This window comes from Echinops telfairi, unplaced genomic scaffold (genome assembly GCF_000313985.2).
Source record: "Echinops telfairi isolate 266 unplaced genomic scaffold, ASM31398v2 ScPeMD7_44;HRSCAF=162, whole genome shotgun sequence".
NCBI classification, from domain to species: Eukaryota; Metazoa; Chordata; class Mammalia; order Afrosoricida; family Tenrecidae; genus Echinops; species Echinops telfairi.
This window is the reverse complement of record NW_022103942.1, coordinates 14,079,628-14,095,055: the sequence shown is the minus strand read 5'-3', so window position 1 is coordinate 14,095,055 and position 15,428 is coordinate 14,079,628. Positions and strand designations below refer to the sequence as shown.

The 15,428-nt window shown below is 36.4% G+C and overlaps 1 pseudogene; it reads right to left on the bottom strand.

The window, feature by feature from the left end:
* Positions 1-8,984: 8,984 nt before the first annotated feature.
* Positions 8,985-13,708, bottom strand: LOC105979404 (annotated as a pseudogene).
* Positions 13,709-15,428: the final 1,720 nt, after the last annotated feature.

Sequence of the window (15,428 nt, the reverse complement as noted above, 5' to 3'; positions counted from 1 at the left end):
CTTTTCTCCGTTGACTACCACGTTGGATGTTGGGTTTTCATATATAGCTTGTATTGTCTTGTGGAATATTCCTTCCATTCCTATCTTCTCAAGTCTCTTAAACAGGAATTAATTGGCGTTGGATGTTGTCAAATGCTTTTTCTGCATCTATCGATATTATCATGTGGTTCTTATAGATTTTCATGTCAATGTGACAAATAATGCTAATGGTCTTTCGTATGTTGAACCATCCCTGCATCCCTGGTATGAATCCCACTTGGTCATGGTGAATTATTTGTTTTAGATACTTTTGTATTCTGTTGACTAGTATTATGTTAAGGATCTTTGCATCAATGTTCATTAGGATATTGGTCTGTAATTCTCAATTCTTGTGGGATCCTTGCCCGGTTTTGGTATCAGAGTTATATTAGCTTCATTGAAGGAGTTCGGGAGTTTGCTGACTTTTTCTATGTTCTGGAAGAGTTTGTGTAGGATTGGTGTTAGTTCTTCCCTAAATGCTTGGTAGAATTCTCCAATGAAGCCCTCTGGTCCAGGGGATTTTTTTGTTTGAAATCCCTTGATAACCTTGTCTTTTTCTTCTATTGCTGGGGGTCTGTTGAGATTCTTTACGCCCATCCAGGATAATCTAGGGAGGGATTGTTTTTCCAAGGATTTGTCCATGTCTTCCAAATTGTTGAATTCATTGGAGTACAATCCTTCGTAGTGCTGTGTAATTATCCTTTTGATTTCATTGGGGTCTGTTGTAATGTCCCCTCTTTCATCTCTTATTCTTGCTATTGAAATTTGATGCCTTATTTCTTTGATTAGGTTTGCCAGCAGTCTTTCAATTCTGCTTATCCTTTCAAAGAACCAACGTTTAGCAGCATTGAGATTTTCCATAGTTTTCTTATTTTCCCTCTCCTGAATCTCAGCCCTGATTTTTATTATTTCTTTTTTTTTGCATTTAGTGGGATTGTCCTGCTCTAGTTGCTGTAAATTTTGTGCCAGCATATCAATCATGAGTCTCTCTTCCTTTCTCAGGTGTGCATGCATTGCTATGAAACTTCCTCTGATAACTGCCTTTGCTGTGTCCCATAAGTTTTGATACGCTGTGTGCTCATTCTCATTGGTTTCTAGAAATTTCCTAATTTCTTCTCTGATCTGTGCCAGTACGCTCTCCTTTTGCACTAGAGAGTTATTCATCCTCTAATTGTTTTCTCTTGTTTTCTTCATCTTCTTTTTGTTGATTTCCAGCCTTATGGCACAGTGGTCAGAGAGAGAGGTCTGTATGATCTCAATGTGCTTAAATTTATGTAGATTCGCCTTATGCCCCAGCATGTAGTCTATCTTCGAATATGTGCGATGTGGCCTTGAGAAGAATGTGAATTTTTAAAAATATTTTAATGAAAAGCTTTGTAAATATCTTTCAGAGCAAAATGTCTAATTGTAGTGTTTAGATCTCTAGCCTTCTTGTTGAGTTTCTTTTCTTGTGATCTATCTTTCTCAGAGAGCCATGTATTGAAGTCACCCACTATAATTGTTGGGGTTGTGATTTCTTTTTTCTTCTTTTGAAGTGTTTGGTTGACATATTCTGCAAGTCTCTCATTTGGGGAATATATGTTTACAATGCTTAGTGGTTTTTTGTATACCATTCCCTTGAGCATTATATAGTGTCCCTCTTTATCTCTTTGTATGGTTTTCACTTTGAGGTCAATTTTATCCGAGATTAGGATTGCTACCCCTGTGTTTTTTGAATTGCTGTTTGCTTGGTATACCTTTCTCCAGCCTTTGGTTCTCAGCCTATTTTTGTCTGTAGCCTTGAGATGTGTGTCCTGTAGGCAGCAGATTGATGGGTTCTGTTTTCTAAGCTAGTCTACTAGTCTCAGTCTTTTAATGCTTGAGTTCAGGTCATTGATAATCAGGGTTATTATCTCCATCTGCAGACTCTGTGATGTCATCTTATATCTTTTGTGTTGGGTGTTTCCCTACTTTTCTTTCTCATTAGTGTGGTCACAACATTTTAACATTAATTTTTCTATAGCAACTTGGAGGTTAAGTAAAATTACTTACAGGATACTTTCCCCTAGAAAACATCCATTGTAGCATTGATTAATATATGATTCTTTTCATTATTTTATGCTGATTTTCATCAATTATTAAGAAAAACTAAATTGTATTAAGTGACTTTCAAATCATTATCTTAAATTATATATTTATACTATGTGCTAAATATTATGTTTGCTAAAATAAATTTTCTGTCATTAGATGTGCCCAGATTACCTCAAGTATATATTGGATAACAACTTGACATATAAAATATAGTTTAATTTTTTTTTTCAAATTTTTACATATGTGTGTATGCCCAAATTCAGACATAAACCATTAGTGGTAAGTGTCAAATTAATCAATAATACTATATGTAATCATTCATATGCATTTACCTCATTGAATAACTCAATAGATGACAACAAGGTAAGATAAGAAAATTAGGTATCATATACAAAGACCTGAGTAAAGAAATTCTTAAAATTGAATATGGCATTTAGAAGTAGTAAAAATTATTTTTCCTCTCAGATGCTTTCACAATTTTCTAATACAATAAAGTTAAGAGTCAGAAGCAAACAAAATATTTTGGGGAAAATAAAGAACACTTTATTTGAACCCTAATTCAAAATCTGAGAAGTTACATGGTTAAAAACAATTCTCTTAGGTATGACTGCCTGTTAAGAAATGCCAGTGACATTAAGGGCCACTCTAAACTGTATAGTCAGTTTTATGTTACCAGTGTAATTTGACACAACACATCCCCATCACTTGGAGTAAACAATCCTGTACTCCAATATGACATGGATCAAGGCGATAGCCCCATTCATGACTTTATAGATTCTATGAAAATAATAATAATGTTAAGAAATAAATAACTTTTAAAAGTAAATAATAAAAAAAGAAAATAATAATAATGTGGCTATGGACAAAATGGATATTCTTATGTAAGTAAAAACCTCGAGTGCTTTATGCTCATTATTTATATTGCAATAGAAATATAGTAGTTCTTGGAAAATATTTGAGTCTTATTTGCAAATCAAAAATAGTCTATATTTCCTATTCTGAAAAAGTAGCATATTTTGTGATTTAGTGCTTTCTTTGAAACATTCTTTCTTATTTTGCAACAAACCATAAGGAATACATGACATAACACCATTATACATCATAGCCAGAGTTTTTAAAGAAAACAAAGGCTAACGTGGGTCATAGCACCATTTTCAGTGCCTGGAGCCATTGCCTTTCTGGTTAGAGTTATTTATTTTTTTAAAAAACCCAGAAAACCTCTGGAATTTATCTGCTCATTTGCATCTACCTCTGGGATTTATTTGTTCATTTACATCTGACTTTATTTGGATCCCTGAAATTTAAGCAAAGATTTTCCTTAAGTGATTACAATAGTTTTGTCATATTCTGAAAACTTCTGATGCTGAAGCAGCAGGCTACCAGGAATCAGTGATTCAACTCCAGGCTTGCTTACAAAAGCAAAATAATTGGACGCAAAAATAAATATTTTCTGTTGTTAATCAAGGGCTCTTTTAAATGAGTAAAGGAAAGAGAACTCTAGTGCTGGTATAAATGACTCCAAAATTGCAGGATCCCAATAAATGTGCTATATTATTTTAGTTAACTTTCCCAGGGTCCAAGGCTTGAGTCCTTTAATCCATGAGCTGTTTTAACCCTCACAAAAACCAAATCTACCAAAATTATAATGGACAAATATTGGTTATGGTCATAGTACCACTGATTCTGACAAAAGTCAAATATTTCAACATAGTTGTTTTGATGTGAAGTGTGTTGCTAGGTTTTTGTTTTTGCCGTGAGATCATCTGACTCACAAACCAAAATCAAACTTAGTTTCTGCAAATCAATTCTGATTCTTAGTGACCAAAATCACTGGGTTTCTGAAGCTGCAAATCTTTATGGGAGCAGGCAGCCTCATCTATCTCCTTCAAAGTTACTGGTGGATTTGAACACCAACTTTGTGGTTAGCACTCCAATGCTCATTTGACAGCACCACCAGCACTTTGACCATTTGTCGCATATGGGAATTATTCCATAATTGCAGCAAAGTGCATGTGATTGCAGCCGGGAGAGATCATATGACCCGTAACATGGCAACTTTTGCCTAGATTTGGTGAAATGTGTGTGTACATGTGTGTGTATATTGTTGCTCCAATTTATTAGCCCTTAGAGGAAGTATGTTGTTGATAGGGTTGTCAAGTCAGTTCAGACTCACCGAGAGCATATGTACAATAGAACAAAACACTGCCTAGGCCTACACCTTCCTTATAATCTTGAACATGTTTGAGCTCCTTTTTGTAGCCACTGTGCCAATCTGTCTTATTGAGAATCTTCTACTTTCCATTTGCACTTCACTTTAGATGAAGGATACAACCTAAGTGATGATTTCTAGTTTAAAATTTTTAATTACTGTAATATGAAAAATAAAATCAACCTATTACTTTTCTGTATATCTAATAAAATGTTTAACTGTAAAATAATGATCAATCTAATGCAAACATTTAAGACTTTCTCCTATAAGGTGATGAAACCTGGTGACAATGTGAATCAGGTCTTGAACTGCTAACTAGAAGGTCAATGGTTCAAACCCACCAGCCTCTCCAATGGAGAAAGATGGTGCTCTTTGCTCCCATAACGGTTGACAGTCAAGGAAATTTCTATACCTAATCCTTGTAGGGTTGCTATGAGTTGGAATTGACAATGCCAGTGGTGATTTCCAACTTCCAACTAGGTTCCTATAAAGGGACAATGAACTATAAATGTTGTATGGTTCTTTTTTTATCAAATTAATTTTTAACTTGCATTAAATAAGAACAATCTCCTTGATTCTGCTCTTGTCTTCTTCACAGTCTATTCGCAATAAAGCCTTTTAAATCAATTATTTAAATATCAAAATAAGATGAGGTCACTCTATTGATCACAAGCTTCCAATTACTCCCATTGATTTCCAAAGAAAATCAAAATACCTACATTTTCTGAACTTGCAAATAATTGTTGTGACCCCCCCCCCCCCACTGCAACTTTCTATTTCTGTCTGATTTCCTTTCCTACAATTCCCTTTGCAACTCACATAGATCCAGTTACACAGGACTCCTCAATATCCTGGAATATATCAATATGTCATTTTATGTGACATAAGAGCTTGGTGATCTAGTGGTTACACATTGGGCTGTGATCTGCAAGGTTCACAGTTCAAAACCACCAGTGCACTTGGCAGGAGAAAGATGGGACTTTCTCCTCCTGTTGCAATCTCAAAAATTCACAGTTGCAGGTCTACCCTTGTCCTATGAATCAGCATTAAATCAATGGCAGTGAGCTTGGTTTTGGTTTCTGGAAGGGACCTTATATTAGTCCCTTACTGTGGAGTGGGCTTTGTACTGAGCTACTAACCAAAAGGTACGTGGTCGAACCCCCCACCCACTCCCACAGAGAAAGATGATGTTGTCTACTCCCGTAACGATGTAACTTCTTGGAAATTCAAAGGATCAGTTCCTGTCCTAGGGGGTCACTCTCAGTTGGACTAGATTCAACAGCAGTGAGCTTTTTCAATTGTGAAGGGATTTTGCATATGTAAATAAGCTTATGGACCGTGACATGAAAAGATCATTGCCGATCATCTGTTGTTGTTAGGTGCCATCGAATCAGTTCAGATTCACAGCAAACTTAGAACTCATGCACAACAAAAGTAAAGGCTGTCCTTTAAAAAAATAATCTGGGGGCCATCATCACAGTTGTTCCTATGTTTGGGATCATTATGCAGACACTGTGTGAATCCATCCCCTTGAAGGGCTTCCTCTTTATCTCTGGTCCTCCACTTTGCCAAACATGATGTGCTTCTCAAATAACTGATATCTCCTAACATACCCAATGTGTGTAAGAAGAAGTAGCTCCATCCTTGCCTCTTAAAAGAACTCTGGCTGTATTTCTTCTAAGACTTGTTGGTTTGCCCTTTAGTAGTCCATGGTACTTTCAATATTTTTCTCCAGCAACAGATTTCAAATACATTGATTCTTCTTTAGTCTTCCTTATTTATTATCCAACTTCCACATTCATATGAGACAACAGGAAATGTTAGGTGCACCTTAGTCCTTAAAATAATATCCTTATTTTTCAGTACCTTAAAGAGATTGTGTGCAGCAGATTTACCTAATGGAACACATCTTTTGATCTCTTGACTTCTGCTTCCATGAGGATTGAGTGTGGATCCAAGTAAAACAAAATCCTTGACAAATTCAAATTTTTCTCCATTTATCGTGATGTTGCGTACTGGTCCAGTTGTGAGGAGTTTGGTCTTTTTAACATTGAGTTGTAATCCACACCAAACACTGAAATGCTTGATTTTCATCAGCAAGTTCTTCAAGTCTTCCTTATCAGCAAATGATTGTCCCGAAGGTCATCTCTACACAAGTCATCACGGTCAATTCTACTTTGAGAAAGCAGCTCTTCCTCAGTCATATTTCAAGTGCTTTCAGATTTGAGAGATTCATCTGCAGGAACTATCTCTGGCAATGATCTTTCTTTTCATGAGGCTTTCAGTCTCTAATAATGTTTCAATTCTGTCCATAAATTTCCCATGGCTTGTTCCTCAGAAGTGGACAACCTGAAAAAATTTTTTAAAGATATGCAATTGGGCTATTATTAACAATGAAATGAGAGCATTCTTTTTAAATATCCAGATAAACAAAATCTCAAACAATAAATAATGGCATTGTGTACATCTTCATGAAATAAACATTTCAATTCTAGGAAGAACTCTCATAACTTTTTTTGCTGAAGTCACAGCAGCAAAACAGAACAAAGAAGTGACTTTAAACTGATCTTTGTAGTTGGAATTCCCTGATTTAAAGTCACTGGCTAGTTTAGTTTATAAACTTTAAATAATTGGGGAAAGAAAAATAATTTGAAAATAATTCAGTAATTTAATACACATGTATGAGAAAATTAGCCACATGTGAATGGAGCATTAATATTTCTGTTCAGAGCTCAGGACTCCCAAGTACCTCATTTCCCTGGGTCAAGAGTGTTAGGAAGAATCATGACTTATCCCTCACACTGCTAATATGTCACACATTGCCTGGCCTGGTTTTAGTTTAAAGAATGAGGAGGACATAGTTCTTCTCCTTTCTCCGCAAGGGACTTTTTCTTGGAGGTAACATTTTAGAGATAATCTTACTAGGAAAAGGACAGATCTACCTATTAGGCTCAAGCTGCAGTATAAGAAATGGTTATGACTCTGGCTGTTTGCCTACAAGAGTCCATGGACCACACCAGTAACCTTCCTGATTATTCTTTTCCCAAAGCAGCCTACAGTCTTCATTCCCCTGTACCTCGCCTTGTCACACTAGACCAGGTGTTTTGATGCCACAGCTATTCTGTATCTTAGAGAACACATTTTGTGCTTGGGACACAGTCATTGCCTGCCCCTAAAACAGATCTAGATCAAATTCTTCCTATTGCCAATCCTAGTTATACTTCTTACTTGAAGTAATGCTATGGTTCATGACTTACAACTAAACATTCAGAGAAGCTCTTAAACTTGAATTTGTGTTAGCAATTTCATCATCAGTGTGTAAAAATGTTGACATTTCCCAAAGCACTAAAAGCAATACTGAAGATTGGAGAAGGTTCTTATAATGCTAAAATAATATTGAGCCAAGCACCAAAAACATTTATAATGGCATCCTGATGCCTTTTCCATTGTAACAGAATTTCTAACCTATCTGTGTTTATCCTGCTAACAAATATCTAATCAACTCAGAAAACAAAATCATCCTTCTAATGGAATTCACTGTGGAGCCCCAAATCAGATATGAAATGGTTAATTAGCACATTAGCAATTAATGAGATTTACAAATATATATCCACTAGAATATATTGTAAATATATTTCTGAATTGAAAAGTAAAGAAACACCATGAGTGAAAACCTTACAAATTATTCAACTGTGAATGCCAGATGGCTCAATAATATTTGGGGCTATTTTTAAGGAATACTCTTACCACTAGGATATAAAATTTTCTGTCCAAAATGAGGTAAGGAGCAAAGCTTAAAATTGAAATGAGAACTGACATACTATGGTTCGGCAATGAGAAATAAAGTGGTGGCTACTGTTCCCATGGGTTCTCATGGGCATGTCAAAGCTGGCTGTGGATTGATGGACAGCAAAGGAAATAATGGATAAAATACACCAGAAAGAGTATTGCCAAGGAGGTACTGCTTTAAAAACAGGATATATTTGCTTAAAAATTATTTTCTTTCACATTAATTTTTTAGAAGCAAAAATCAACCAGAGAAAAACGTTGAGAAACAAAGTCTCTGGGCAGTTCACTGCAGGTCAAGAAATAAATTAAAAACCAGAGCATACGTACAGGAAAGCTGAGGTACTGGATTTACACTGTCTCAAAGATACATCAATTAGAAAAAGAAGAGTTTGAAGAGCCAATTTTTTACTCATTGAAAATAAATGAAGTTACAGCATCACTTTTGGAATTTCTCAGGACATCTAATACAACCCTTGGGCCTCAAAAAGTTACTTTAACAAGTGCTTAGCTGCTTTAGAAGAAAAACCATTAAATCCAGAAATAATGTGAAAAAGAGAAGCTCTCCCCTCTGAAATTAATTCTTCCATTTTAGAAAAACTTCTTCTAAATGTAGCTTTGTATAGAAAGCTTGGATTACATAAACTTGAACCAAGAAACCAAATTACGACCATCAAGCATGTGGTGTGTGTTTCTATACATATTGAAAACAAACAAACAAAAACTCCCTACAATGGAAACCAAACAACAATCAAAAAGGGAAACTGAAAAGTGTGTATCTGCTTTGTGATTTCCCAGCAATTCAAAATTGTATAGAATATACTTCGTGCAAGGCAAAAAACCATTTAAGCATCAGAAATAGAACTCATAATCTTGATCACAGTTCTGTGAAAATCAGATATCAAATTTGTGGGTTTTTTTTTTCAAATTTGTGTTTTAAGTAGTCATTTATGACCTTGTCAATTGTTAGTTTCTCAAGTAGTTTTAGATTGTGAAGACCTATATATTGGCAAATTTTAATTCAGCACTGGACCTATAAGTTCTGGGTTGCTTGGTACTTCTAGGAAGAAATCCAAACATGGTCAATAACTTCCAGAAATACTCACTGAATCAGTCAATATTGTCTGTCCTTCATAGTTCCTTGTGTTCATGTCTGCTGCATAATTTAGTAACATCCGTGCACAAAGCACATCCTCTCTAAGGGCAGACACATGTAAAAGAGTCTGTCCATCTTCTAAGCAATCCAAGTTTGTGTCTGCTCCTCTCTGAAGTAAAATTCAAAAAGAAGGAAGATTGCTTTTTATCACACTACAACATAACAGGAAACCATTCTGAATGTCAATATTGGCATTATGGCCCAGGAGAATTTCACACAACTTGACATTTCTTGAATAATTTCTAGCTGAAGCCTTATTGTATCATTATCACTGAGCTGGTCAACTTCCGCTTTGAACTCCAGTAGGGGTCAGGTGAAGGGGTCCTTTATGTAATGAGCAGCCACATGGAAGGGAATCCAGTAATTATTGTTTGTGGCATTAATGATGTCACTTCTGTACTCAGACTCTAATATCAAGCGTTTTCTGGCGCCCAGCCATGCATGGCTGTGTAATGAAGAGCAATGGAGCCTCCGATTAAGTCCTTTGCTGTGGGATCAGCTCTATGTTCCAGAAACATTTGGATACATCTCTCTGTTCCTCTTGCTTTGGAGAAATAAAGCAGGGTCCATTTGGAGACCCTCTTTGCTCTAATGTCATTCAGATGCTGTGAACATTCTCAGCAGCCACAGCAATCTGAATCTGCAAATTTTCCTGGAGTTAAGGAATGATAGTGACATCCTAGCTAGGTTTCCTTTTTACAAAGAATTCTTTTGGTCACTGGCATCAATCTTATGGTGCAATACCCTTTCTTCTGACATATGAGTTGGCTAGTAGCCATTGTGCATATACAGCATCATGGAGACGGAACTCAGTGTGTGTCTAGCTTACAGAACCAGTGAAGTTTCCTAATTCATTTGGATTTATATATGAACACCAGTTATTCTTTTTCCTCAGTTCAGAATATGTATTCCCAGACTTACTTCATTTTAATTACTTTTCCATAGCCAATTGATTCATGTTCTTTCTATATATCAGGATGCATTAATTTATGGTGCCAGGGGTCCAAAATGGAATCTATGACAACAGGATATCTTGGTAGTCCAAAGCATCAGACATGTTATTTGTTTTCTCTCAATAGTCTTTAATGAGAGCTGCACCTTTCCAGAAGATGCTGGTCAGAGGCATTCCACCAGCTTCTTCTGCGGGTGTGAGCAGAAGCCCTTTTGCTCTCTTGTCTCCTCTAACCAGCTTAATCCTGCCTCTACAGCTCCTGTTTTTCCCCCTCCTTTTAGCCTCCTCCACACTCACCAAATTCTCCATTGAATAAATACCCCAGGCAGGGCTGGACACGGATGTTCCTGATCATTCTGGGCACCTCGAGGCCCAAGCCCAGAGAACATCCAAACAGCTGAGCAGGCTGGGAACGATAACCCAGGTCGCTGGGCTGCATCAAGGATGGGGTGCAAGGAAGTAATACCTGGCTCCCGTGGGGAGGGGGACAGTCCCGTCTGGGGCCTTGGAGCATGATATTGTGTCACTCTGGGCCAGTCTCTCAGCTGCTGGGGGACCCAGTCTTAGGGAAGCCAAGTCCTTGATTACATAGAATATGAAGTGCCAACCCCAGAGACTCCCAGTAGGGGTTTTACGGGATGAACTTTGCACTTGCCACACCCCTCTCAAGCGCTTTAGGGTCACTGGGATGGGTGAAAGCCTACTTCTATGCCTTCTTTGTAGTCTATTCTTAGTCTGGAAGCTCTATTGAAACCTGTTCACTCTGGGCGCTCCCTGCTGGCATTTGAAATACTGGCGAAATAGCTTCCAGCATCACAGCAATACACAAGCCACCACAGTATGACAAACTGACAGAAAAGTGGCAGCTACCATCAGCAGTTCTCTGTTTATTTACATCTGAATTTGTTTTTTTAATTGTCTTCAGCAAAGTGTTGACACTCTGTTATATTAATGATGTGGCTTGATGTTATCTACATTTTATCTTTTAATTTTTCACCCCATCTCAACAACACCCCTGCTCCTTCTTCAAGGCTAGCAAAGGCTTGCCTCTGAAACTTTCACTAAGAAACCTAACGCCATCTACCTCGTAGTCTTTTTCTTGCCCCTTCAGAATTTTTCTTCTTCCCAACACTCAAAGAATATTTAAAATGAACACAACTTGAGACTCCCAAGGATGTTAACTCATTTTTTATGTGATGTAAATTGAAGAATACAGAATGCTTCGAGGAGGGATATAAATAGAGCCTCCAGAAATATAGAGTCTTAGATGGGGGATGTATTGTGAATCAATAGCTTCACATTTTTGCTCGATAAAGGTTTCTATGGTTTTATAGTAATACTTTTTTACTTGTCCTCATTTTTTAACTCAAAATCTGTTAGAAGAGTCAAAGAAGGGGATTACATAATAATAAAACAATCATTTAATTAAAAAGATATAACATTTATAAATATGTATGCACCTAAAACAACCTCAGAATATATGAAAGAAACATTGACAGAATTGAGGGTAGAAATGAAGAGTTCTGCAATAATTGTCGGAGCCATGATGGCGTAGTGGTTGACAGAAGACCAATAAACAAATAGAGGAACTGAACAACACTAAGAATCAACGAAACCAGAGATATAGATAGAATATTTCACTCACTAGCAACAGAATACATATTCCTGAGTGCATATGGATCATAGTCGAGGCTAAACCATATGTTTGTATACAACACAAGTTTCAATAATTTTTAAACGACAGAAATTATGAAAATTTTTCTTTTGGACCACGATGAAATGCAACTAAATATCAACAACCAAAGGAAAACTGTTAACTTCACAAACATGTGGTAATTATTCAATACAAAGTTAAAAAATCAATGGTTTAAAGGCTAAGTCACAAAGTAAATTAGTGAAGACTGTGTAAAGGGATCTCTTTAAAGCGTTAAAAAGTAAAAATGTCACTTTTATGAGTGAAGTATCCCTGACTTAGGCCATGGTAATTTTGTAACCCCATATACATGTGAAAGCTGGAGAGTAAATAAGGAAAGATCAAAGAAAACTTGGTATATTTATTGGTGTTCATGAGGAATGTTGGATATATCATCTACTACTAGAATAAAAAAGAAATCTGTCTTGGAAGAGGTGCAGCCAGAAAACTCCTTAGAATTAGGATGATGAGATTTTTGTCTGACAAACTTTGGATTTGATATCAAGAGTGACCAGTCCCTGAAGAAGAACATTATGCTTGCTAAAGTAGAGGATAAGCAGAAAAGTGGAAGACCCTCAATGAGAGGTATTGACATAATGGTTACAGCAATGGGCTCAAATATAGAAACAATTTAAGCATGGACCAGGCACGAGCAATGTTTCCTTCTGTTATCCATAAGGTCTAGCAACTAACGATGTGGTGGTGTCATTAAGTCATTTTCATCTCGAGAGACTGCATGAGACAGGGTTTGCTAGACTCCAGTCTTTGTAATCAAACAGAAAATAACATATTTGAAATTTTCGGTAGTTGTGCAAAAGATTCCAAAGGAATTTTTCAAACATTATTATATACTCAGTGTAAACAAGGTGCTTTCTATAATGAAATTCATTAACATCTATTCTATAGGGCAGACTAGAACTGCTCCAGGGCTGTAAACTTTTAAAGGAGCAAACAGCCTCACCTTTCTCCTGGAGAGTTGGCTAGTGAGTTTGAATCACAGACCTTAGGTTAGAAGTTCAGTGCTTATTGGACATTGCCCCTAGGGCTCATTATACTAAAAGTATGATGTACCTATAAAAACTTATCAAATGTGAAGGTCAATCAATAAAGTAATGAAAATAGTACCTTGTACCACTTATAAACTAGCGCTAAAGACCAATCTGAAAGAAGCATTGTTGAAACAAACAGTCCTCCTTTGTGATAGTCTGTAACTTTAACTCTAATAAATTAGTGATAGTTATTGATTTTCTTTTTTAAAACTAATTGCTATTCTTGTCATCTTTGTCTCCTCTGACATCTGATAATATCTATGTCTGAATTTTTTCCAGAAAGGAAAGTTGTCTTTTATTAGCAAATAAAAAGCTTTTGAATATATTTGAAATTTATAAATAAAAGCAAACTTTCAAGTTTTAGTACCGTGTTATATTGTGAGTAGCTTTTTCACTCGTGAATTAGTTTATATTATTGTGAATGTCTAATAACCTGATTTTTTACAAATAATATATAATCTAATGCAGGTATTCTATATTTTGTATGTACTTCATAAATATCTGGTTTTGATCATGACCAAGAATTAGCTACTTAATATCCATATGGAAAGATATGGAGGGACTAACAATTCATATTTCAATATACTTATGTACAATTAAAATGGTTGTCATGACAGATATGCTATGTGATTTTGACTCTAAACACACTGTTTCACATAATTCTATAATTGTTGTGAATAACAAAACAAAACAAAAATAACTTTAAGTGCCACCTTAATTATACCTATGAATTATTGCTTTGTTGCCTGGTATATACTCACCTGCACACTTCCATCACGTCGATATCAACTCACAGCGACCCTCTTGGGATTTCTGAGACACTAACTGTTTACGGGAGTAGAAAGCCCAGTCTTCCTCCTGTGAAGCAGCTGGTCACTTCAAAATGTCCACAATGCAGACCGCAGCCTAACACTTAACCACTACACCATCGGGGCTCCCACAAAGCATATAAAAAATGAAAACATAGCTCCTGTTGTCTTTTTTGATTCCTAATTTTGCATCACTAAACGTTCCATGGCCATTCCCTGGAGGAAATCCTAGCAAAAATCGTAAAATATCTACTCTGCTTCTTTCATGCACTAGGAGTTCATTCACTTTATTCACAGACAGCCTGGTTTTGCCAGCAAGAAACGACAATTTACATTGCTTTATTAAAGAACACTTTAACAACATTAAAATATTTTATGTCTCTGTCCCGGGGAAGGGGGGCGGGGTCCGTGGTAGCACCCGGCCTGGGCCGGGAGTCAGAAGCGGCAGCACTCCAAGAGGAAGCCAATTGTAAGAAGAAAAAGATAAAACTGCCTGAGCCCCTGGAGCAAGAGGTCACCCCCTTGAAAGGTAAATTCAACAGGAAGGAGACTATTAAAGCAGTTCTGAAACAAGCCCCAGACAAAGACATAGCCGTCAAGAAGCTCAAGAAGGTGCTGGCCCAGTACTGCTGCGTGGCGAGCGATCAGCACAGGTCGGAAGAGGAGCTGCTGGTCATTTTTAACAAGAAAATCAGCAAGAACCCTGCCTTCAGGGTGCTGAAGGACAAGGTCAAGCTTCTGAAATGAACACGTTCGCATTCCAGAGACGAGTCCTGCCAGTCGCCCTGCCTCCCTCACCGGTTAGGAGAAATATTTCATGTCTCTAAAAAATGCAGTATGTAATTAGCTAATACTGAATTCTTTAAATAAGGAAAATATAATTTCAATTTTAGCTGTAATATTGCCTGGATACATTTCAAATACATTCCAAAGTAAATATTAAATGATTTAGTCTTTAAAGTATCTCCCCCATACTTACAAGGCAATTTAGAATAGAATTGCATTGCAACAAAATTAAAAACCAAAGAATTTTTCTGTCGATGCATTAAGCAAAAATTAAAGCATGGATATAAAAGGAAAATAATAAAATTGGGGGAAAATCATTGAAAGGAGGCTAATAAATGAGGCAATATCACTTGTTTTTTAATTTTAATTTTGACTTTTCTGTTTGTTTTCTAAGCCATTTCGATGCTATATGCATATTGATTCAATGGTAGTGAGCTCCAGAGTTTTGGGATCCATAATCACTGAGTAGGAAAAGTAAATAGCTTATAGCATGCATTTTTCAGTCCCAATAAGATAAATGTAAACTAATTATTAAGGATGAGCACTTTGGAGTAGTCTTTGGCTATGTCAGTTTTCTATTTATCTACTTAAGTGGAATGTAATATTAACATGGCAGTTGTAGTTATCTAGAGATGGTATACCTAACGGTGTGCACAGAGAGTAATTCAGGGTCCATTCCAGATATTACTATGGTGAGACTCAGTGTGAAAATACTCCTCTTTACAGGGAATATAGCTCCTAGGTAACAGTGAAAAATACAGTACAGTAAGTACTGAGTGCTAAAAGCATGTAACTTAGGCAGGAATAAAGCTTGACAAACTACTCCAATTCTCCTTAGAAAATAGTTAAATCTCTCCTGAATGAATCACAGAAAGTCTCAAATGATAGATTTCTCTCAAA